Source organism: Lynx rufus, unplaced genomic scaffold (assembly GCF_022079265.1).
Source record: "Lynx rufus isolate CCGP_SWC_20201006 ecotype Redwood Valley unplaced genomic scaffold, mLynRuf1.p SCAF_14, whole genome shotgun sequence".
Taxonomy (NCBI): domain Eukaryota; kingdom Metazoa; phylum Chordata; class Mammalia; order Carnivora; family Felidae; genus Lynx; species Lynx rufus.
This window is the reverse complement of record NW_025814828.1, coordinates 48,119,960-48,143,967: the sequence shown is the minus strand read 5'-3', so window position 1 is coordinate 48,143,967 and position 24,008 is coordinate 48,119,960. Positions and strand designations below refer to the sequence as shown.

General features: G+C 35.3%; 1 non-coding gene and 1 pseudogene across 1 annotated transcript; one reads left to right on the top strand and one right to left on the bottom strand.

Annotated features, from left to right (window-relative positions):
• Positions 1–4,555: 4,555 nt before the first annotated feature.
• LOC124509712 (U6 spliceosomal RNA) lies at positions 4,556–4,663 on the bottom strand. Its single transcript, XR_006961491.1, has one exon. It is a non-coding gene; the product is annotated as a U6 spliceosomal RNA (small nuclear RNA).
• Positions 4,664–5,856: 1,193 nt separating this feature from the next.
• The window catches only part of LOC124509266 (SUMO-conjugating enzyme UBC9-like), a 40,884-nt pseudogene continuing 22,732 nt past the window's right edge, over positions 5,857–24,008 (top strand).

Genomic DNA, 24,008 nt, shown 5'->3' with positions numbered 1-24,008 from the left:
ATCTCAGTTATAGCATTTTTTTTTGCCTGACTAGTTTTTAGGTCTTTTCTTTTTGAAGTAAGGGACTCTCTGATGTCTTCTATGCTTTTCTCACACCCAGCTAGTATCCTTATGGTTGTTGCTTTAAATTCTGGACCAATCATAGTTATATCTGTTACAATTAGATCCCTGAATGTGACCATTTCTTATTCTTTCTCTTGGGATGAATTTCCTCTACCTTGGCATTTTGTCTAGGTCTTTTTGCCTTCTTCTCTGTGTCAGAAAATCCTGTTCTATTTCCTGCCTATGAGAGTAATGGTTTTATAAAGAACAAGTCATATACTGTCCAGGCCCTAGTGCTTTAGAAAGTGTCTCTGGTGTGTGCTGCATGCACTCTGTTGCTGTGTTTTGGCTGCTGTATCCCTCAGCTCAGTCTTATGCACATGTTCACCTTGCCTGCAATGGGCGGTGTTTGGACCTTGTCCAGAGCATGGCAAGTTTTAACTAGGTGTGTTCTGCTCTGCTCATTAAAAGAGATCTGATGCTATTTCTACTAAGACTGAAGCTTTATAGAGCTCTATGGTCAATAGAGCTGTTGTGTGTGTAGTTTTGTGCTGGTCTTATGGGGAAGGGGCCCATGCTAGTCCTTAAGCACACTTGCCCAAAAAAAGCACAACAAAGTGCAGAGGGGCAGGACCTGGTGTAAGCAGGTAAGGCAACCAGTGTTGGCCCTGTGCTCTTTACTGAAGCTAGTTTATGCTGAAGGGTAGGGGAGGAAAATTGTTCCAGTTCACCTCTTTGTCTCTGGAGACGGGAGTCCATGCTTGCTGCTGTTAGGGAAACACTTCCAGGGGAATGAATAATTTCCACTTGTGCATCCTATGTGTTTTTCAGATTGCTGTTTTCAGACTGTCTGCCTCTGGGTTGGTTGCCCATTTGAAGCATCACAGTGCACCTTGGGGTCCGTCCCAGCCAGGGATGCTGACTTTAAAAACTACAAATTTTAGGGACCTGGTGTTGCAGGAACCTGCACTGGTTCTCTGGGAAAGAGTCTTGCCATACTGGGACTGTTACAGGATTGACCCAGATGGAAAGTCATGCCAGGGTGCAGAGGTGTGGGATTTGGAGCAAAGCAGGCTAAATAGCCAGTGTCTGGATTAGCTACCATCAGCAGGTGTCTCTACACCTATGCTGAAGGGGAAGGAGGGAAATGGCACCTGCTGGCTCTTTTGTCCCTGGGAGACAATGATATGCTCTAATAGATGTGCTCTAAGGAGAGGGATAAGTCTACCTGATAACTTTGAATAAATTATTTAGATTTTCAGAGCCTTATTTTCTTTAATTATGTAATGTGGAGAAGAGGAGGAAACCATTTCATAGGGTTCCTATATGAATGAAATAATGATAATGCTTGCCTGGCATTTAGTTAACTTTGTTGAACACTCATTAACAACAACAACAAAAAAACAAAATCAGTGCTCATTGATTTAGATCCAATACTTTGAAGAAAATTCCTGAAATCAAACCCTTTCAAAAGATTATTTTTCCAAATTCTAGCTTGGATTGTTTTATAACTATTATCTATAGTTCAATCTACCCTGGTTTAAAATAAAAGTGAAAAACTTTAATTTCTGATGAGTCCACGTTTTGATTAGGAATGAAAGCTAACATAGAACAGTATAATTAAAAAAAAACTTGAATCATGAACTCTGCTTTTATTTTTCACAGATTTTTAAAAACTTTTTATTTTGAAGTAATTGTAGGTTTACATACAATTGGAAGCATAAATACAGAGAGATCCTACATACTATTCACCAAGTTTCCCCCAGTGGTAGCATCTTGCAGATCTATAGTACAATACCAAAACCAGGATTTTGACTTTAATACAATCCACTGATTTTGTCCAGCTTTCACCAGTTTTACACATATTCAGCTGTGTGTGTGTGTGCACGTGCACGCCCATATATATATTTAGTTCTATGTAATTTTGTGATAGGTGTAGGTTTGTGTGATCACCACCACAGTCAAGATATAAAATGCCACAAAGATTCCTCATGCTTTCTTTTTATAACTCTACCCAACTACCTACAGCCCTCACACCCGTAAATGGCAAATACATGTAACCTTTTGGTATTAACTTTTTTGGGGGAATAATTGGCATAATTCTTTAGAGATTTATCCAAATTGTGTATAGCCATAGTTTATTCCTTTTTATTATGGTAACACCCATGGTATGAATGTACACAATTTATTTAAGCATTTATCCATTGAAAGACATTCAATTGTTTCCAGCTTTTGGTGATTAAAAGTAAATCTGCTATGAACATTTGAGTACAGGTTTTTAAAACTGCTTCTTCTATCACCATCATAAACACTGGGGTCTGGCATTTTGTCAGTATTATATAAGCAGTTTCAATAGTAAAAATTCTTCTCCCATACTAATGTACCTACTATGTTTCAGCTGCCTACCCACTTAATTCGACCTTGATAAAGATGCTTTTCATTTTGGTACAATGTATCCAATGAACCTTGGACAAAGATATTATTGATAAAAGGTTAATTGTCATTAGAAAATAAAACAGTTTTGGAATTCAGCTAAAGTCACTATAATAAGTAGAGCTAAAGTTTTCATCACCACACCTACTACATTTATTTCATCCACTTCCCCACAATCTTGGATTGTTAAAGATTTAACTGTACTTGAGTACAAAAAACAAACAAAACTGTAAATAAACTTCTATAATATTGTAATTGGAGAGTAGAATATTTAAAACCTGTCTTGATTGGTTTGCACTAAATTGGTAAAGCATCTAAATATCTGTGACAAAGCTTCGTTTAATTAACTAGCTAGATAACTAACAAACTAAACATATACATTAAAAAGTAAAGGCTTTGGAAAATTAAATGCAAAATTACTTGCACAGAAAATTCTATGGGAAGGCAATATTGGTAGACACTATTCTTTTTTCTTCAATTCACAGAAAAATAAATAGCACTGCTATGTCAGAAATCAATTGCTCAGTCAGAAATAACCTGGACATCAAGGCCTAAGACCTTTTAGAGGGTCATACCACTTCAGAAAGGGATAGAATATTCAATATTAAATAGAATATACACAAGAATGGGACCTGAGTCAGCTGACCACAAAATGAATGTTACTCATCAAGCTATCCTTGGCATAGAGTAATCGTTTAGGTGTGGTTTGAGTTTCACTGGAGGACAACTCATTCTTGAAGGACCCTAAATGGTGCTTTAGAGAGTACTATAGCAATGACTACTATCCAGTAATTAAGACTAAACTTACTTCTCCACCCTAAAAAAAGTTTGAGTTGAGAAAAAAGAGAAGATAAAATAGAGAAATACCTCTACAATAGTGTTTGTAAAAGTGAATTCCATAGATTAGCTACATCTGAATTCTCTGTAGGTGTTGTTAAAAATCCAGAAGCTCTATCTTAGATCTAGACCCAGTCTTTGAGTGTGACTTAGGTCTATACGCTTAGGCATTTGGCATGTTATTAGAGAATTCTTGACCTGTATAATGAGGACCTCAAGGGAACCAGGGAGAATATGGAGATATGAGGTTTTCTAAAATACAGATTTTCTCAAATTAACCCTGAGAAATTCTTTCTGGGAACCATCAGCAATGACTAGTAAATACAAACACCATGATGCTGCCAGTAGCTGACAAATATTTAGTAGAAAGATGAGAATTGTACTATTTCTATTAGTATTATACCCCTGCTTGGTAAATGCTGCCCAGAAAACTCATATTGTGTGAAAGAATGGTCATTATTACATTTTATCTTATTTCTTAAAATCGCTAAGCAATGTAATTTGTGATTAGTTACTTCTCTGGGTTGTAGGCCTGAAAGACCTATCTGTGAACATTAGTTCTTTTGATGCTTCATAAGGTCCATATATTTATGTGTGTTGTTTCACATACACATATGCAGATTTGTGTATGTACATCTGTGTGTATAAAATTATTTTCAATTAAACCATAGAAGGTGCTGGCTTTTAAGCCCAGAGACTCCATTTCCTGTAGTCCTCCAGTTCTCCTGGAGTTGTCCTCCCTGATTTTTAAAGCTTTTAGAGTTAATCTCCACTTATTTTCAAAGCCCAGTATTATGAAGCATCAGTTTCCCAGTGATGGTCCCCATGGCCAGAATGTGCCAGGTATGGGGTCTGATCCTCCCAGTCCTCCATGTTCATGATGTCCCTCCCACTTGTGTTTAGTCACGCTGGAGGTTTGGTTTTCAATCGCATCTCTACCTCTCTTACTTTTTTGATGTGACCTCTCCAAGAGTAGTCATGAAAGACCTGTTCTGCCAGTCTTCAGGTTGTTTACATAGTGAGTTGTAATACATGTAGTTGTTGCCTCAATGTGTTTGTGGGAGGTGAGCTCAAGATTCTCCTACTCTTCTTCCTTTGAGATCGATTTTCTCTTGCCATTTTCAAAATTCTCTCTTTGTCCTTGACTTGGGACAATTTAATTATAATATGTCTAGTGTAATTCTTTGGTTGATACTTTTTTAGGACATTTTACCTTCATGAATGTGGATGTCCATTTCTTTTCCTCAAATTGGGAGACTTCATGAATTTGTGTAACATCCCTGTGTAGGCACCATGCTAATCTTCTTGATTTATTTCCAATTTTTAGTATATGTGCTGCTGAAGTGAGAACATACTATTTTTAGTAGGTTTATTTATATGTATTTTTATTTCTTCATGCAAATACAAGCAAACTTGAATACTCATACTTTATTCCCATTTTACACAAAAGATAGCATGCTTTAAACATTGCTCTGTAGTTTCCTTTTTTTCACTTGATATATCCTGGAGTCTTTGCAGTACATAGGGATATTCCTTATCATTTATTAATAGCTGTATTATATTCCATTCTGTGGATAAAGCATGGCTAATTTTACAAGTGTACCATAGTTGTCCACTGAGTCGTTTTCAATCTTGGATTATTACAAATAATCTTGTAATGAATAACCTTGCACATATTCTGTATGATATGTGTTTTTGTGTTTGCGTTCTGTAGGATTGTTTCCAGAAGCGGAAATGCTGAGCCAAAAGATATATACCTTTAAATTGTTCACAGATAGAACCAAATTCTACCCCATAGGTGTATTATTTTGCTTTTCCCACCAGTTATATGTGAGAATAACTGTCTTCTCACTATATTATTGAGTGTGCTATAATAAAAAAAGAAGTGGCATTTCACTGTAGTTTCATTTTAAAATTCTGTTATTATGAGTGAGGTTGTGCATCTTCAATATTTTCAGGAACATTGCTATTTCTTATACTGTGAATCGTCTGTTAATGTTTTCCCCACATTTCATATTGAATTGTTAGTCTTTTTTATGAATTTTATGAGAATTATTTATGTTGGAAATATTAGATCTCTTTTTGTGACACAAATTGTATTCCTTCAGTTTGCCATTTGTCTTTTGACCTCGCATAGGGTATTTTTTAATAAAAGTTTTAAATGCTTCCTGTAGTCAATTCTATCAATCTTTGGACTGCTTTGTGGTATGGTTTGAGCTATGGCTTTTGCTTTCTTTTCCAAATTACAACCCAGTTGTCCCCAAACCATGTATTACAAAGTTTAAGTACACTATTATCACATGTTCTTAAATTTATGTCTGGAATTTGTAGTTTTTTCAAATGGTTAATCTATCTGTTAATATCATGCTGATTTAATTACTTAGCATTTATACTATGTTTACATATCTGGATAGCCTGTGTTTTGTATTCTTATATAAAATGGTTATTCATATAAGGCCACATAAGAAGACAGAGGAGAGGCTCAGGAGAAAGAAAATTCACTATACTCACAGATTCTAGAGACAGAAGGCATGCTATGCCATGATGTGCTACATGGAAATACACCTGGGTGTTCAGGAAGTAGAAGACAAGAGCAAAGGGAAGGTTCGGGCCACTGTATTTATTGGGATTTCTGCAGGAAAAACAAACTTGGGAAAGGTGAGGAGCTTGGGGCTGTCTAGTTTGAATGATTTCAGTGGACTCTCAGGGTTTGTCCCTAGTTGCCTGGCACCTGGCCATGGGATGATTAAAGCAGAGGAATATTGCCTCCTGGGATGTGTGGGCCAAATAGAGGAGGTGTGGCTTTGAACTGGTTATTTTGTATATCAAAACACCATCCCTGATGAGCTCTTTGCTATCACTAAATATTGGCTAGTTTCAGGAGGGGTAGTTTCTCCCCATCCAGAGGTCAAAACATCATAGTATCAGAATTATTTTAGTTATAATGCAGATGGTACGCCTCATATTTTTTCATTTTCATTATTCTTCTGGCCCTTTTCTTTAAAAAATGTAATTTACATGAAGTAAAATATTCAAATTTTAAAGTGTAGAATTAATGAGGTTTTAAAAATAGATACACTTTTGTAATAACCAACCTAATTAAGGCATACAACAATTTTATCACTTCATTAACTTTCATCATAGCTTTTTCCAGTCAGTCTCCAGACCCCCAGAGGCAATCATCATCCCACTTTTTACACCATAGATAAGTTTTTAGTGTTCTAGGACTTAAAAATGGAAATAAATAGAATGTGTTCTTTTGTAATTGGTTTCATTGACTCAAAAAATATTCATTTATATTTTTGTTATTATGTATGTTGGTTGTGAATTAATTTTCACTGATGGGTAGTATTCTATTTTATGGACACATTACAATTTATTTATCTTTTCATGTGTTTAAAGACATAGTGATTGTTTACAGTCTTTAGCTACTGTGAATAACACTGCCGTGAATAACACTGTACTGTGAATACAAAATTTTGTGAGCTTATCTTTCAATTTCTCTTCAGTGAATGAGTGGATCATAAGGTACAAGTAGATATACAGATATAGATGATATATAGATGATATAAATAAATATATACACATAGATACAGCTATACATATAGATATCCAAACTGTTTTCCAAAGTGGTACTTTCATTTTACACTCCCACAAGCATTGTATGAGCATTCCAGTTGCTCCACATCCTTAGTAACATTTCGTGTTATCAGTCTTTTTAACTCTAGCCATTATAGCTTGCTTGAAGTGCTATTATTTTTGTCTGTTGAGAATTTCTCACGTGCTAATTAGTCAAAATATTTACTTTTGTAAAGTTTTTATTCAAGTCTGGTCCATTTTAATTGGTCAGCCATTTTTAAAAATTAATGAATAGTAAGAGATCTTTATATAGTCTGGTTTAGAGTCCTTTGATATGTACTTTGCAAATATTTCTCCCAGTCTATGGCTAGTGTTTTCATTTAATTAATGGTAACTCTTGAAGAGAAACATTTTTAATTTTGATGAAATAACATTAACCATTTTTTCTTATATACTTCATGTTTTTTTATGCTTGTATGTATCTTTGCCTATTTTGGGGGGAAGTTTGGGAAGACGGTGGAGTAAGAGGACCTTGAACTCACCCCATACCACATTTACAACTGTATATGATCCACATCCAAGTCAATTAACCAGCAGAGCAAACCAAAGACTGGCAGAACAAACTCTACAACTAAATATAGGGAAGAAGCTGCACATGAAGTGTTAGGAAGGTCAGAAAGTTGGAGGGAGGCTGTCTTCAGAAAAATGAGACATTGCATGAAGGAGCTCACACAGGGAAGACTAATCCCCATAAAAACTGGCTTTAAAAACAAGAAAGGCTGAATTCCATGAGTTTTTTTTTCTATTTTATTTTATTTTATTTTATATATATATATGAAATTCATTGACAAATTGGTTTCCATGAGTTTTTAAAACCAGTGGGCCTTGGGGCCTGGAACTTTAAGAGACAGCTAACTCAGCACTGAATGAGTCCTGAGGTCAAAGGATAGCTGGATTGCTGCCCTTAAAGAGATAGCAGCTTGCATGGAGAAGCAAGATAAAAACGGCACTTTACACAATGCCAGGGAGCAAACAGGAAACATATCTGTTCATACCAATTTTAAGTGTGCTGGGGGGACTTTGAAAAGGAGGAACATGGCAGGTGCCACTTTCCAAGTGCATAAACCCAGAGCCACCTGTAGGAGATAAGGTTGCATGGACACCTCTTGTAGCCTTGGCACAAGGCTAAGGGTAAATTTTGTTAAAGCTGCCCACATGCCCACACAAACGCTGGGTGCACAGCTACGTTTGCATGCAGAGCCCAGCTGCCACAGTATTCCCATATGCACACCCCTAGCCACAATTACATGATGAGCCTAGGTGTGTGCACTCATCATCGCAATTTGTGCCCAGCCCCAGGCCACCACAGTGGTTTAGAGAATCTAGCACAGGATTTATATCAGACAAACTAGATATTAAAACAAAGACTATAACAAGAGATGTAAAAGAACACTATATCACAATAAAGGGGTTTATCCAACAAGATCTAAAAATTATAAATATTTATGCATCCAACATGGAATCACCCAAATATATAAAACAACTAGTAATAAACATAAAGAAACTCATAAATAATAATACAATAATAGTAAAGGACTTTAACACTCCACCTACAGCAACGGACAGATTGTCTAAGCATAAAATCGAGAAGGATACCATAGCTTTGAATGACACACTGGACCAGATGGACTTAACAGATATACTCAGAACATTCATCCTAAAGCAGCAAAATAAACATTTTTTTGAAACCACATGGGACATTATCCAGAATAGATCACATACTGGGTGACAAATCAACCCTAAACAAGTACAAAAAGTTTGACATCATACCACACATACTTTCCAACCACAAAGCTATGAAACTTAAAGTCAACCACAAGAAAAAGTTTGGCAAGACAATAAATACATGGAGACTAAATAACATCCTACTTAAGAATGAATGGGTCAACAAGGAAATTAACGAAGAAATTTTAAAAATACATGGGATGAGAGAGAGAGAAGATGATGGCATAGGAGGATGCTGATATCACCTGCTGATCACTTATATTCCACCCACATCTGCCTAAATAACCCAGAAAACCACCAGAAGACTAGCAGAACAGATTCTCTGGAGCCAAGCATAGACAAGAGGCCCACGGAAGAGGGAAGGAAGGGCGGAGAGGCGGTACATGCTAAATAGACTGGCTGGAGGGAGCCAGGGCAGTGGAAGGGCAGCCCGCCCAGGCAAGGCAGAGCCCCCAAGTCTGGCTTGCAAAAGTGGAAGGGCCAGACACCGTGAGTTCTGACAGCCAGCAGGACTTAACATCTGGAATGTTAAAAGTCAACAGCTCTGCTCTTGGAGAGTAGGGAGGGTGAGAGGACACAAGGAGGGACAATTGTTGAGCCCCAGGACACAGAGCTCAGCTCACCAGGGGAACAAAGGTGCTGGAAAGTGCTGTCTCCCTCTCCAATCCCCCAGCCGAAATTCAAAGGGGACCAGTTCCCATCAATGAACTTGCTTACACCATTCAAACACCCAAGACTATGCTTCTGTGGATACATCCCTCCAACAGGTTTGCTTCCCTCCCAGTGCTGCAGGGTCCCTCCTGCAGGGGACCACCGACAGCAAAGCAAGCTAACCCTGCTGCTCCCACCCCTGTGCACCTTGCAGATCCACCCTGGTTAATATGCCAGATCCCATCGAAGCAGCGCAACAAGCCTGGAAATGTGCAAATAGCCCAGACAGGGGCCACACCACTCCACAATGAGTCTTGCCCCCGGGAGAGGGGGAAGATAAGGTACACACCAGTCTGACTGTGGCCCTGCGGTGGGCTGGGAGCAGACATTGGGTCTGACTATGGCCCCGCCCACCAACACAAGTTACTCTGGACAGTACAGGGGAAGTGTCCTGTAGTTTGGAGCACCCCGGGGAATACCCAAAATGATGAAACATAAGAATTATCTTCAAAAGAAACTCCAGGAAGTAGCGACAGCTAACTAATTGATCCAAAACAATTTAAACAATATAACAGAATAAGAATTTAGAATTATAGTCATAAAACTAAAGGCTGGGCTTGATAAAAGTATACAGGACAGCAGAGAATTTATTGCTACAGAGATCAGGGGACTAAGGAGCTAATGAGGAGATAAAAACTGCTATAAATGAGGTGCAAAATAAAATGGAGGTGACCACAGCACGGATTGAAGAGGCAGAGGAGAGAATAGGTGAATTGGAAGATAAAATTATGGAAAAAGAGGAAACTGAGAAAAAGAGAGATAAAAAAAATTAGGAGTATGAGGGGAGAATTAGAGAATTAAGTGATGCAATCAAATGAAACAATATCCGCTTAATGGGAATTCCAGAAGAGGAAGAGAGAGAAAAAGGGGCTGAAGGTGTACTTGAACAAATCATAGCTGAGAACTTCCCTGATCTGGGGAAGGAAAAAGGCATTGAAATTCAAGAGGCACAGAGAACTCCCTTCAGACGGAACTTGAATCAATCTTCTGCACAACATATCATAGTGAAACTAGCAAAATACAAGGATAAAGAGAGAATTCTGAAAGCAGCTAGGGATAAACAGGCTCTAACCTACAAAGGGAGACTGATAAGACTAGTGGCAGCCCCATCTACTGAAACTTGGCAGGCCAGAAAAGAATGGCAGGAAATCTTCAATGTGATGAACATAAAAAAATATGAAGCCAAGAATCCTTTATCCAGCAAGTCTGTCATTCAGAATAGAAGGAGAGATAAAGGTTTTCCCAAACAAACAAAAACTGAAGGAATTCATCACCACTAAACCAGCCTTACAAGAGATCCTAAAGGGGGACTCTGAGAGTGAAATATTGCAAGGACCACAAAGTACCAGAGACATCACTACAAGCATGAAACCTACAGAAATCACAATACCTCTAAACCCATATGTTTCAATAATAACACTGAATGTAAATGGACTAAATGCTCCAACCAAAACACATAAGGGTATCAGAATGGATAAAAATACAAGACCCATCTATTTTCTGTCTATAATAGACTCATTTTAGAACTGAGGACACCTTAAGATTGAAAGTGAGGGAATGGAGAACTATCTATCATGCTACTGGAAGCCAAAAGAAAGCTGGAGTAGCCATACTTATATCAGACAAACTAGACTTTAAATTAAAGGCTGTAACAAGAGATGAAGAAGGGCATTATATAATAATTAAAGGGACTATCTATCAGGAAAAGCTAACAATTATAAATGTCTATGCACCGAATATGGGAGTCCCCAAACATATAAAACAGTTAATCACAAACATAAGCAACCTTATTGATAAGAATGTGGGAATGGGGAATTTAATACTGTATTTAAAGCAATGGATAGATCATCTAGACACGTATCAATAAAGAAACAAGAGCCCTGAAAGATACATTGGGTCAGATGGACTTGACAGATATATTTAGAACTCTGCACCCTAAAGCAACAGAATATACTTTCTTTTCGAGTGCACATGGAACATTCTCCAAGATAGATCACATACCAGGTCGCAAAACAGCCCTTAATAAGTATAAAAGAATTGATATCATACCATGCACACTTTCAGACGACAATGCTATGAAACTTGAAATCCACCACAGGAAAAAGTCTGGAAAACCTCCAAAAGCATGGAGGTTAAAGAACACCCTACTAAACAATGAATTGGTCAACGAGGCAATTAGGGAAGAAATTTAAAAATATATGGAAAAAAATGAAAATGAAAATACAACAATCCATATGCTTTGGGATTCAGCAAAGAGTGTCCTGAGAGGAAAATACATTGCAATCCAGGCTTATCTCAGGAAACAAGAAAAATTCCAAATACAAAATTTAACCACACCTAAAGGACATAGAAGCAGAGCAGCAAAGACATTCCAAACCCAGCAGAAGAGAAATAATAAAGATTAGAGCAGAAAGAAACAATATAGAATCTAAAAAAAAAAAACAGCAGAGCAGATCAATGAAACAAAGAGTTGGTTTAAAAATTGATAAACCTCTAGCCAGGCTTCTCAAAAAGAAGAGGGAGATGACCCAAATAGATAAAATCATGAATAAATGGAATTATTACGACCAATCTCTCAGAAATACAGGCAATTATCAAGGAATACTATAAAAAATTATATGCCAACAAACTGGACAACCTGGAAGATATGGACAAATTCCTAAGCACACACACACTTCCAAAACTCAAACAGGAAGAAATAGAAAACTTGAACAGACCCATAACCAGCGAAGAAATTGAATCAGTTATCAAAAATCGCCCAACAAATAAGAGTCCAGGACCAGATAGTTTCCCTGGGGAATTCTACCAGACATTTAAAACAGAGATAATACCTATCCTTCTGAAGCTATTCCAAAAAATAGAAAGGGAAGGAAAACTTCCAGACTCATTCTATGAAGCCAGCATTACTTTGATTCCTAAACCAGACAGAGACCCAAGAAAAAAAAGAGAACTACAGTCCAATATCCCTGATGAATATGGTAGCAAAACTTCTCAACAAGATACTAGCAAATCGAATTCAATAGCATATAAAAAGAATTATTCACCATGATCAACTGGGATTCATTCCTGGGCTGCAGCGCTGGTTCAACATTCACAAATCAATCAATGTGATACATCACATTAATAAAAGAAAAGGACCATATGATCCTGCCAATCGATGCAGAAAAAGCATTTGACAAAATTCAGCATCGTTTCTTAATAAAAACCCTCAAGAAGGGCAGGATAGAAGGAACATACTTAAACATCATAAAAGCCATTTATGAAAAGCCCACAGCTAATATCATCCTCAATGGGGAAAAACTGAGAGGTTTCCCCCTGAGATCAGGAACATGACAGGGATGTCCACTGTTGCCGCTGTTGTTTAACATAGTGTTGGAAGTTCTAGCATCAGCAATCAGACAACAAAATGAAATCAAAGGCATCAAAATTGGCACAGGTGAAGTCAAGCTTTCACTTTTTGCAGATGACACGATATTATACATGGAAAACCCAATAAACTTCACCAAAAGTGTACTAAAACTGATACATGAATTCAGCAAAGTCGCAGGATACAAAATCAATGTACAGAAATCAGTTGCATGCTTATACACTAATAATGAAGCAACAGAAAGACAAATAAAGAAACTGATCCCATTCACAATGGCACCAAGAAGCATAAAATACCTAGGAAATAAACCTAACCAAAGATGTAAAAGATCTGTATGCTGAAAACAGAAAGCTTATGAAGGAAATTGAAGAAGATATAAAGAAATGGAAAAACATTCCGTGCTCATGGATTGGAAGAATAAATATTGTTAAAATGTGTATACTTCCCAATGTAATCTACACATTCAATGCAATCCCAATCAAAGTTGCACCAGCATTCTTTTGAAGCTAGAACACGCAATCTGAAAATTTGTATGGAACCACAAAAGACCCCGAATAGCCAAAGTAATTTTGAAGAAGAAGACCAAAGCAGGAGGCATTGCAATCCTAGAATTTAGCCTCTACTCCAAAGCTGTAATCATCAAGACAGCATGATATTGGTACAAAAACAGACACATAGACAATGGAATAGAATAGAGACTCGAGAATTGGACCCACACAAGTATGGCCAACTAATCTTTGACAAAGCATGAAGGAATATCTAATGGAAAGAAGACAGTCTCTTTAACAAATGGTGCTGGGAGAACTGGACAGCAACATGCAGAAGGATGAATCTAGACCACTTTCATACACAATTCACAAAAATAAATTCAAAATGGACAAAGGACCTGAATGTGAGAAAGGAAACCACCAAAACCCTAGAGGAGAAAGCAGTTAAAAACTTCTCTAACCTCAGCCACAGCAATTTCTTACTTGACACTTCCCCACAAGCAAGGGAATTAAAGCAAAAATGAACTATTGGGACCTCATGAAGATAAAAAGCTTTTGCACTGCAAAGGAAACAATCTACAAACTAAAAGGCAACTAAGGATTGAGAAAAGATATTTGCAAATGACATATCAGACAAAGGGCTAGTATCCAAAATCTATAAAGAACTCACCAAACTCCACACCCAAAAAACAAATAATCCAGTGAAAAAATGGGCAGAAGACATGAATGGACACTTCTCTAAAGAAGACATCCAGATGGCCAACAGGCACATGAAAAGATCCTCGGCGTCGTTCCTCACCAGGGAAATACAAATCAAAACCACACTGAAATACCACCTCACGGCAGTCAGAGAGGCTAAAATGAACAAATCAGGAGACTATAGATGCTGGAGAGGATGTGGAGAAATGGGAACTCTCTTGCACTGTTGGTGAGAACGCAAACTATTGCAGATGCTGTGGAAAACAGTGTGGAGTTTCCTCAAAAAATTAAAAATAGATCTACTCTATGATCCAGCAATAGCACTGCTAGGAATATACCCAAGGGATACAGTAGTGCTGATGCGTAGGGGCACTTGCACCCCAATGTTTATAGCAGCACTCTCAACAATAGCCAAATTATGGAAAGAGCCTAAATGTCCATCAAATGATGAATGGATAAAGAAATTGTGGAATATATACACAATGAAATACTATGAGGCAATGAGAAAGAATGAAATATGGCCTTTTGTAGCAACATGGATGGAACTGGAGAGTGTTATGCTAAGTGACATAAGTCATACAGAGAAAGACAGATACCATATGTTTTCACTCCTATGTGGATCCTGAGAAACTTAACAGAAGACCATGGGGGAGGGGAAGGAAAAGAAAAGTTAGAGAGGGAGGGAGCCAAAACATAAGAGAGTCTTAAAAACTGAGAACAAACTGAGGGTTGATGGAGGGTTAGAGGGAGGGAAGGGTGGGTCATGGGTATTGAGGAGGGCATCTGTTGGGATGAGCACTGGGTGTTGTATGGAAACCAACTGGATAATAAATTTCGTATTTAAAAAGAATTAAAAAATACAAAAAATTTAAAAAAGAATATAAAAATAAAAATACCTAGAAACAAACATGTTCCAAATCTTTGAGATGCAGCAGAAGTAGGGAAGTATATAGCAAAACAGGCCCACCTACAGAAGCAAGAAAAGTCTCAAATACACAACCTAACCTAAAGAAGCTAGAAAAAGAACAACAAATGAAGCATAAAGTAGAAGGAGGGAAATAATAAATATTAGAGCATAAATAAATGATGTATAAACAAATAAAAGGCACAGAACAGATCAATGAAACAAGGGGCTGATTTTTTGAAAGAATTAATAACATTTTTAAACCCTTAGCCAGACTTATCTAAAAGAAAAGATAAAGGTTCCAAATAGATAAAATCATGGATAAAAGCCGAGATATTACAGCCAACACCACAGAAATGGACACAATTACTAGAAAATATTATGAAAAATTAAATCTCAGCCGATTCGGGAAACTGAAGGAAATTCATGAATTCTTAGAAATATACAAACAACCAGAACTGAATCAGGAAGAAATAGAAAAACTTGAGTAGACTGAAAGACAGCAAAAACATTTAATCTGCAATCAAAAATCTCCAAACAAACAAAGTCCAGGGCCAGATGGCTTCACAGCAGAATTCTATCAAATATTTAAAGAGGAGTTAATACCTATTCTTCTCAAACTATTCCAAATAGTTGAAATGGAAGGGAAATTTCCAAACTCATTCTGAGAGGCCACCATAATTGTGTTTTCACAAAGACTTGACTAAAAAGGACAATTACAGGCCAATATACCTGATGAACATGGAGGCAAAAATTCTCAAAAAAATATTATCAAATTGAATCCAACAGTACATTTTGAAAGAATCATTCACCATAATCAATTTGAATTTATTCCTGGGCTACAAAGTTGGTTCTGTATTCACAAACCAAACAACGTGATACACCACATTAGTAAAAGAAAGAATAAGGACCATACGATCTCAATAGTTGCAGAAACAACATTTGACAAAGTACATCATCCATTCTTGATTAAAATCCTCAACAAAGTAGGGATACAGGGAATTTACATCAACATCATAAACGCCACATATGAAACACCGACAGATAATATACTCCTCAATGAAGAACAACTGAAAGCTCTTCCTCTCTCACCATTGGGATTTCCACTATCACCATTGTTTCTAAACATAGTACTGGAAGTCCTTGTCTCAGGAGTCAGGCAACAAAAAGAAATAAAAGACATTCAAGTCATTAATTAAATATTCAAACTTTTACTATTCAGTGATGTTATGATATTGTATGTGAATACCTGAAAGGACTCCACCAAAAAATTACTAGAACTGATAAACGAATTCAGCAAAGTGGTGGAATATAAAATCAATGTACAGAAATCTGTTGTATTTCTATATACCAATAATAAAGCAGCAGAAAGAGAAATCAAGGAATCAATCCATTTACAATTGCACAAAAAATTGTTAGATACCTATGAATAAACCTAACCAAAGAAGTAAAATATATCTACTCTAAAAACTATAGAACACTGATGAAAGAAATTGAAGATGACACAAAGAAATGGAAAAAATATCCCATGCTCATATATTAGAAAAAACAAACTTTGTTAAATGTCTATACTATGCAAAGCCATCTAGACACTTAATGTAATTCCTTTCAAAATACCACCAGTATTCTTCACAGAGCTAGAATAAACAATCCTAAAATTTTCACGGTACCACACAACATCCAGAATAGCCAAAGCAACCTTGAAAAAGAAATGCAAATCTGGAGGCATCACAATTCCAGACTTCAAGCTATATGCCAAAGTTTTAGAGATCAAGACAGTATAATATTGGCAGAAAAAGAGACACATAAATCAATGGAACAGAATAGAAAACAGAGAAATGGACCCACAACTCTATGGTCAATTAATCTTCAAAAAGCAGGAAAGAATATCCAATGGGCAAAAGACAGTATCTTCAACAAATGGTGTTGGGGAACCCAGACAGTAACATTCAAAAAGAATGAAAGTGGATCACTTTATTACACCATACACAAAAATAAATTCAAAATCAATGAAAGACTTAAATGTGAGACAAGAAATCATTAAAATCCTAAAGGAGACATAGCAGCAACCCCTTTGAACTCAGCTGTAGCGACCAACTTCTTACTAAAAAATTCTCAGGAGTCAAGGGAAAAAAAAGAAAAAAATGAACTATTGGGACTTCATCAAGATAAATAGCTTCTACACAGCGAATGATACAGTCAACATATTAAATGGTAACCTTTGGAAAGGGAGACAATATTTGCAAATAACATATTGGATAAAGGGTTAGTATCCAAAACCCATAAATAACTCATCAAATCCAACCCACCAAAACATATATAATCCAGTTAAGAATAGATATTTTTCCAAAGAAGACATAACAGACACATGAAAAGATGCTCAACATCACCAATCATTAGAGAAATAGAAATCAAAACCACAATGAGATATCACCTCAAGCCTATCAGAATGGCAGAAATTAACAACACAGGACACTACATGCATTAGTGAGGATGCTGAGAAAAGTGAACACTCTTACACTGTTGGTGGGAATGCGAACTGGTGCAGCCATTCTGGAAAACAGTATGGAGGTTTCTGAAAAAGTTAAAAATAGAATCTCCCTACAAACCACCAATTGCACTATTAGGTACTTAGCCAAAGGATACAAAAGTACTGATTCAAAAGGACACATGCATCCTGATGTTTATAGCAGCATTATCAACAATTGCCAAATTATGGAAAGAGCCCAAATGTCCATTGACTGATGAATGGATAAAGAAATTGTGATATATATGTGACATATATATATATATATATAAACTCATTCATCAAAAAGAATGAAATATGCCATTTGCAATGATGTGGATATAGGTGGAACGTATTATGCTACATGAAATAAGTCAGTCAGAGAAAGAGAAATATCATTAGGTTTCACTCATATGTGGAACTTAAGAAACAAAAGAGATGAACATGGGGGGAAAAGAGTCAGGCAAACCATAAAAGAGACTCTTAGATATAGAGAACAAACAGATTCATTGGAGGGTGTGTGTGTGGGGGGGGGTGAGATGGGCTAATGTATGGTGAGTATTAAGAAGAGCACTTGTTGTGACACCTGGTGTTGTATGTAAGTGATGAATCACAAAATTCTACTACTTAAACTTATATTGCACTATGTGTTAACAAGGTGGAATTTAAATAAAAACTTGAAAAAAACAAAGAGAAAATTAAAATATTCTCAGATTTTAAAAAAATCTGAAGGAATTCATTACCATTAAACATGCCCTACCAAAAAAAATGCTAAATGCTAAAGGGGTTTATTTAAGTTGAAATGAAAGGACACAAAACAATAACCTGAAATGATACAAAAATATAAATGTGTGTGGTAAAGTTAATTGAATAGACTTGATAAGGTTGATAATAGGGGAGGATATACATGTGTGGTGACAGAGGCTATTGGGTGAATCTCTATACCGTCTGCTCAGTTTTACTGTGATCCTAAAACTGCTCTAAAAAACTATTGTATATAACATTGTTGGAGAAGTAGAGAAATTGGAACTCTGAGCATTGCTGGTGAGAGTGTTAAGTGATACAGTTGCTATGAAAAACAGTATGGTGGATACTCAAAAAAATTAAACAGCACTAACATATAATCCAGGAATTCTACTTCTGAGTATGTACCCCAAAGAATTGGAAGTAAGGTCTTGGGCATATATTTGTACACAAATATTTTCAGAGTTTTATTCACATTAGGCAAAAGGTAGAAGCAACCCAATTGTCCACCAATAAATGCACGGCATACAAAATTGCAATTTCCTAAGATGAAAAAGTTAGTGAAGATGGATAGTGATGTTCATAAAACAATGTAAATGTACTTAAAACCTCTGAACTGTTTACTTAAACATATTTAAAGCTATAAATTTTATTATATGTATTTTACCACAATTTTTAAAAAAGAATAAAGCTATGCCATTTATGTACAGGTTTTTGAATAAGCATGTTTTTATTGTTTTCTTTATTTTTTATTGAGATGTTATTAACATATAGTGTTATATTAGCTGCAAGAGTACAATAAATGATTAAACAATTCTATACATTACTCAGTGTACATCACAATATTAACTTCAAGAGTACAAAAAATTATTAAACAATTCTATACATTATTCAGTGTACATCACAATAAGTGGACTATTAATCCCTTTTATCTATTTTACCAATACTCCTCGCCCCTTTGTCAGCCACCAGTTTGTTATCTATTTAAGTGTCTAAGATTTTTTGGTTTGTCTCTTTTTATGCTTTGTTTTGCTTCTTAAATTCCACATATGAGTGAAATTATATAGCATTTGTCTTTCTGTATCTGACTGGTTTAACTTACAATTATACCTTCTAGGATCTATCCATGATGTTGCACGTGTCAGGATTTCATTCTTTTTTATGAGTAAGTAATATTACTGTGTGTGTGTGTGTGCGCATAATTTTTAAATCAATTTATGTATGTATGGACACAGGTTGCTTGCATATCTTGGCTATTGTGAAAAATGGTGCAATAAACATAGGGGTACATATATCTTTTAAAATCAGTGTTTTCATTTTCTCTGGGTAAATACCCAGTAGTGGAATTACTGAATCATGTGATATTTCTATTTTTATTCTTTTGAGGAAGTTCCATAGTGTTCTCCACAGTGGCTGCACCAATTTGTAATCCCTACTGAAATACCAACAGCACTTTTTACACAACTGGAATGAATAATCCTAAAATATGCATAAAACCACAAAAGATCTCAAATAGGCAAAGCAATTTTGACAAAGAACAAAGCTGGAGGTATTACCATCCCAGATTTTAAGATGTAATACAAAGCTTTAGTAATCAAAAGAGTATGGCACTGATACAAAGTAGACACATAGGTCAATGAAAGAGAATATAGAAGCCAGAAGTAAACCCATGCTTATATAGTTAATTAAGGTATGATGAAGGAACCAGGAATATACAATGGGGAAAAACAGTCTCTTCAACAAATGGTGTTGGAAAACTGTACAGTTACATGTAAAAGCATAAAACTAGGCCACTTTCTATTGCCATCCACAAAAATAAACTCAAAATGAATTAAAGACCTAAATGTGAGACTTAAAACGATAAGATTCTTAGAAGAAAAAATATGCAGTAAATAGTTTGACATCACTCGTAACAGTATTTTTATAAATATATCTCATGACACAAGGGAAACAAAAGTAAAAATACACTTTGGGACTATATCAAAATAAAAAGCTTCTGTTCAGCAAAGGAAAAAAAAACAACAATACTAAAAGACAACCTACTGAATGGGAGAAAATATTTGTAATTGACATATCTGTTTAAGGGTAAGTATGCAAAATATATAAAAAACTAATACAACTCAACATCCTGAAAAAACAAACCAATTTAAAAATGGGCAGAAGACATGAACAGACATTTCTCCAAATAAGACATACATATGGCCAACAAATACACGAGAATATGCTCAACATCACTTATCATCAGAGAAATGCAAATAAAAACCACAATGAAATATCACCTCACACCTCTTAGCATGGCTAAAATAAAAAACTCAAGAAGCAACCAATGTTGGCAAGGATGTGGAGAAAAAGGAACCCTTATGCACTGCTTTTGACAATGGAAACTGGTGAAGCCACTGTGGAAGACAGTATGGAGTTTCCTCCAAAATTAAAAAATATATCTACCCTACCTATTATCCAGTAATCACACTACTGAATATTTAGTCAAAGAATATGAAAAAACTAATTCAAAGTGACATATGCACCTCTCTCTTTATTGTAGCATTATTTACAACAGCCCAGTTATGGAAGCAGCCTAAGTGTCCATGACAGATGAATGGATAAAGAAGATATGGTATATATATGGTATATATATGTGTATATATAGATATGGCATATATATGGTGTGTGTATATATATATATATTTATGTACATATATATATGGTATATATATATATAAAGAAGTTATATATATATATATATAAAATGGAATATTATTCATTCATAAAAATGAATGAAATCTTGCCATTGTCAACATCATGGATATATCTAGAGTATAATGCTAAGTGAAATCAGCCACTCAGGGAACGACAAATACCATACGATTTCACTGGTCTGTGGGATTTAAGAAACAAAACTAATGAACAAAGGTAAAAAAAAAGATACAAACCCAAAAAAGACTCTTAAGTATGTAGAACAAACATAAGTGGGCAGGGGTTGGGTGAAATAGGTGAAGGGGATTAAAGGTACACTTATCTTGATGAGCAGTGAGTAATATATGGAGCTGTTTAATCACCATATTGTACACCTAAAACTAATATAACACAGCATGTTAACTACACTGCAATTAAAATAAAAAAAAAGAACTTATACAGCACAAAAAAATAATATACATAAAAGATGAGGAGAGAACCTGAATAGACATGTTTTTAAAAAATAAATCCAAATGGTCAACAGACACACGAAAGGATGTTCAACATCAATAATTATCAGGGAAGTGAAAATCAAAACCCCAGTGAGATACTACTTTACATCTGTCAGAATGGCTAGAATAAAAAATATGAGAAATAATAAGTGTTGACGAAATCGTGGAGAGAAAGGAACCCTCATGCACTGTTGATGGGACATGTTTTCATTTTTCTCAGATAAAGGCCTGAATCCAGTTCTGTGTTTTTATGACAATTTCATATTTATTTTTATAAGAAACTGTCAATGAATTTAGAGTGGATGTTGAATCTTACATTTCCACTAAATATAATTTAGTTATCCAGTTTTTCTGAATTCTTACCAGCATTTCCTGCTGTCCTTATTTTTTACTTTAGCCATTCTGACAGATATGTAATATCACTTTGTGCTATTATTTTGCATTTCTCTAATGAAGAGATATTGATCAAAAATTATTGATCAATAATTTTTGTTGATTATTTTGTTGTCATATCTAACATCTCTTTGCCTAACACCAGTTAACAATTTTTTTCTTATTTTTTTCCTAAAATTTTGATTATTTTTATGTATTACTTACAATTCTATTATCCACTTTGAGTTATGTTTAAATATACTCTAAGTTTTGGTTCTAATTTTTTTTTCTTTTGCTCTGGATGCCCAATTCTTTTAGAGCCATGTGTTGAAAAGGCTATCCTTCTTCCATTGAAATGCTTTTTAATCTATGTCAAAATTCAATTGGCTGTTTCTTTGTGAGTCTATGACTGGGTGATTCTATTCTGTTCTATTGATCTATGTGGCTATTCCTCAATGAATACTACAGTGTCTTGGTTGCTGTAGCTATATTGTAAGCATTAATATAAGGTAGAGTGATTTCACACACTTTATTGTATTTTTTCAGATTGTTTTTATCAGAGTTTGTGCCATTTCATATAATTTTAGAATAATCCAGCCCATGTAAACAAAACAAAAAAGGGATGCCTGGGTGGCTCAGTCAGTAAGGGGTGTCTGACTCTTGGTTTCGGCACACGTCCTGAACTGTTGGTTTCGGCATGAGTCCTGAACTTATAGTTCATGGGATTGCACCCCACATTGAGCTATGTGCTGACAGCATGAAGCCTGCTTGGGATTCTCTCTCTCCTTCTCTCTCTGCCCCTACCCTCACACTTTCTCTCTCTCAAAATAAATAAACTTAAAAAAATTCAAAAAAATTTCTGGGATTTTGATAGTAATTTAGGAGAATTGGCATCTTTACTACGTTGAGTATTCCAATCCATGAACATGCTGTATTTTTGCATACATATATAGGTCTTCATTGATTTATTTTGTTAACATTTTGTCAGTTCCCCTGCACAGAACCTATACATATTTTATTACATTTATACATAACTACTTAATTTTTTTACAGTTGAAAATGGTTTCATGATTTAATTTCAGCTTTCATGCATTACATTGTTAATATATAGAATATTATTCATTTTATATGCTGATTTTGTATTCTGCACCCTTGGGGGAACTCACTGAATAACTTAATATATGTTTTGGTATATTTCCTTGGATTTCTATGTAGGCAATAATGCCATCTGCAAATAGTGACAATTTTATGTCTTCTTTTGCAATTGCATTTATTTTATATTTATTTATTTATTTATTTTTTGCCTTACTGCAAGGGGCAGACCTCCCAGAATTATGTAAAATAAGGGTGGTTATAGGGAACATTTGTACTTTATTCCCATATTAATAGTCATCATTTTTCATCATTAAGTTTGATGTCACCTATACATTTTGTAGGTACCAGTTATCAAGTTAAGGATTCCTGCTCTTAAATTGCTGAGAGATTTTTTAAAATCATGAATGTGTTGTATTTTGTAAAATTATTTTTTGCATCAATTGATACAATTATGTGATTATTCTTGCTTACTTTGTTAATATGGTCGATTACATTGATTGATTTTCAACTGCTGAGGCAACCTTACCTATCTGGAATAAATGTGTGTGTGTGTGTGTGTGTGTGTGTGTGTGTGTGTGTGTGTATTTAACATAACTTATTGTCAAATTGGTTTCCATACAACACCCAGTGCTCATCCAAACAAGTGCCCTCCTCACTACTTGGAATAAATATATTTAAGTTAAATTTTTTATTTTCTTTGGGAAATATACACTAGTAGAAATACTGAATCGTAGGGTAGTTGTATTTTTAATTTTTTGAGGAATTTCCATACTGTTTTCCAGAGTGGCTGCATTCTCACAAACAGTACACAAAGGTTCCAAAACTTAAAAATATTTTAATAGTGGCAAAAATCATAACATGAGATTTACTCTTTTGAAAAGATTCTTAATTGATCACAGTGTCTTTATTTTTTAAATACATTGTTGGTTTTGTTTTTGTAACATTTAATTGAAGATTTTTGGCCTGTAGTTTTCTTTTTCTTCTTTCTGGTTTTAGTATTAAAACTGTGTTAAACACGTGTCAATTCTACTTTAGATGTTTGGTTAATATCTGCAGTTATTTGGGATTGAGGATTCTTTATTGGGTGCTTTTAAATTATATTCACTTTTTCTAATGCTTTTAGGACTATTAAGGGTTCCTATTTCAACTTGGTTTATCTTTGATAGTTTGCCATTTTTTAGCAATTGCTTCATTTTCCCTAAGTTGTCAAATTTATGAGCATAAGATTTTCCAACCTGTTTTTACAAATCTTTGTGGACTG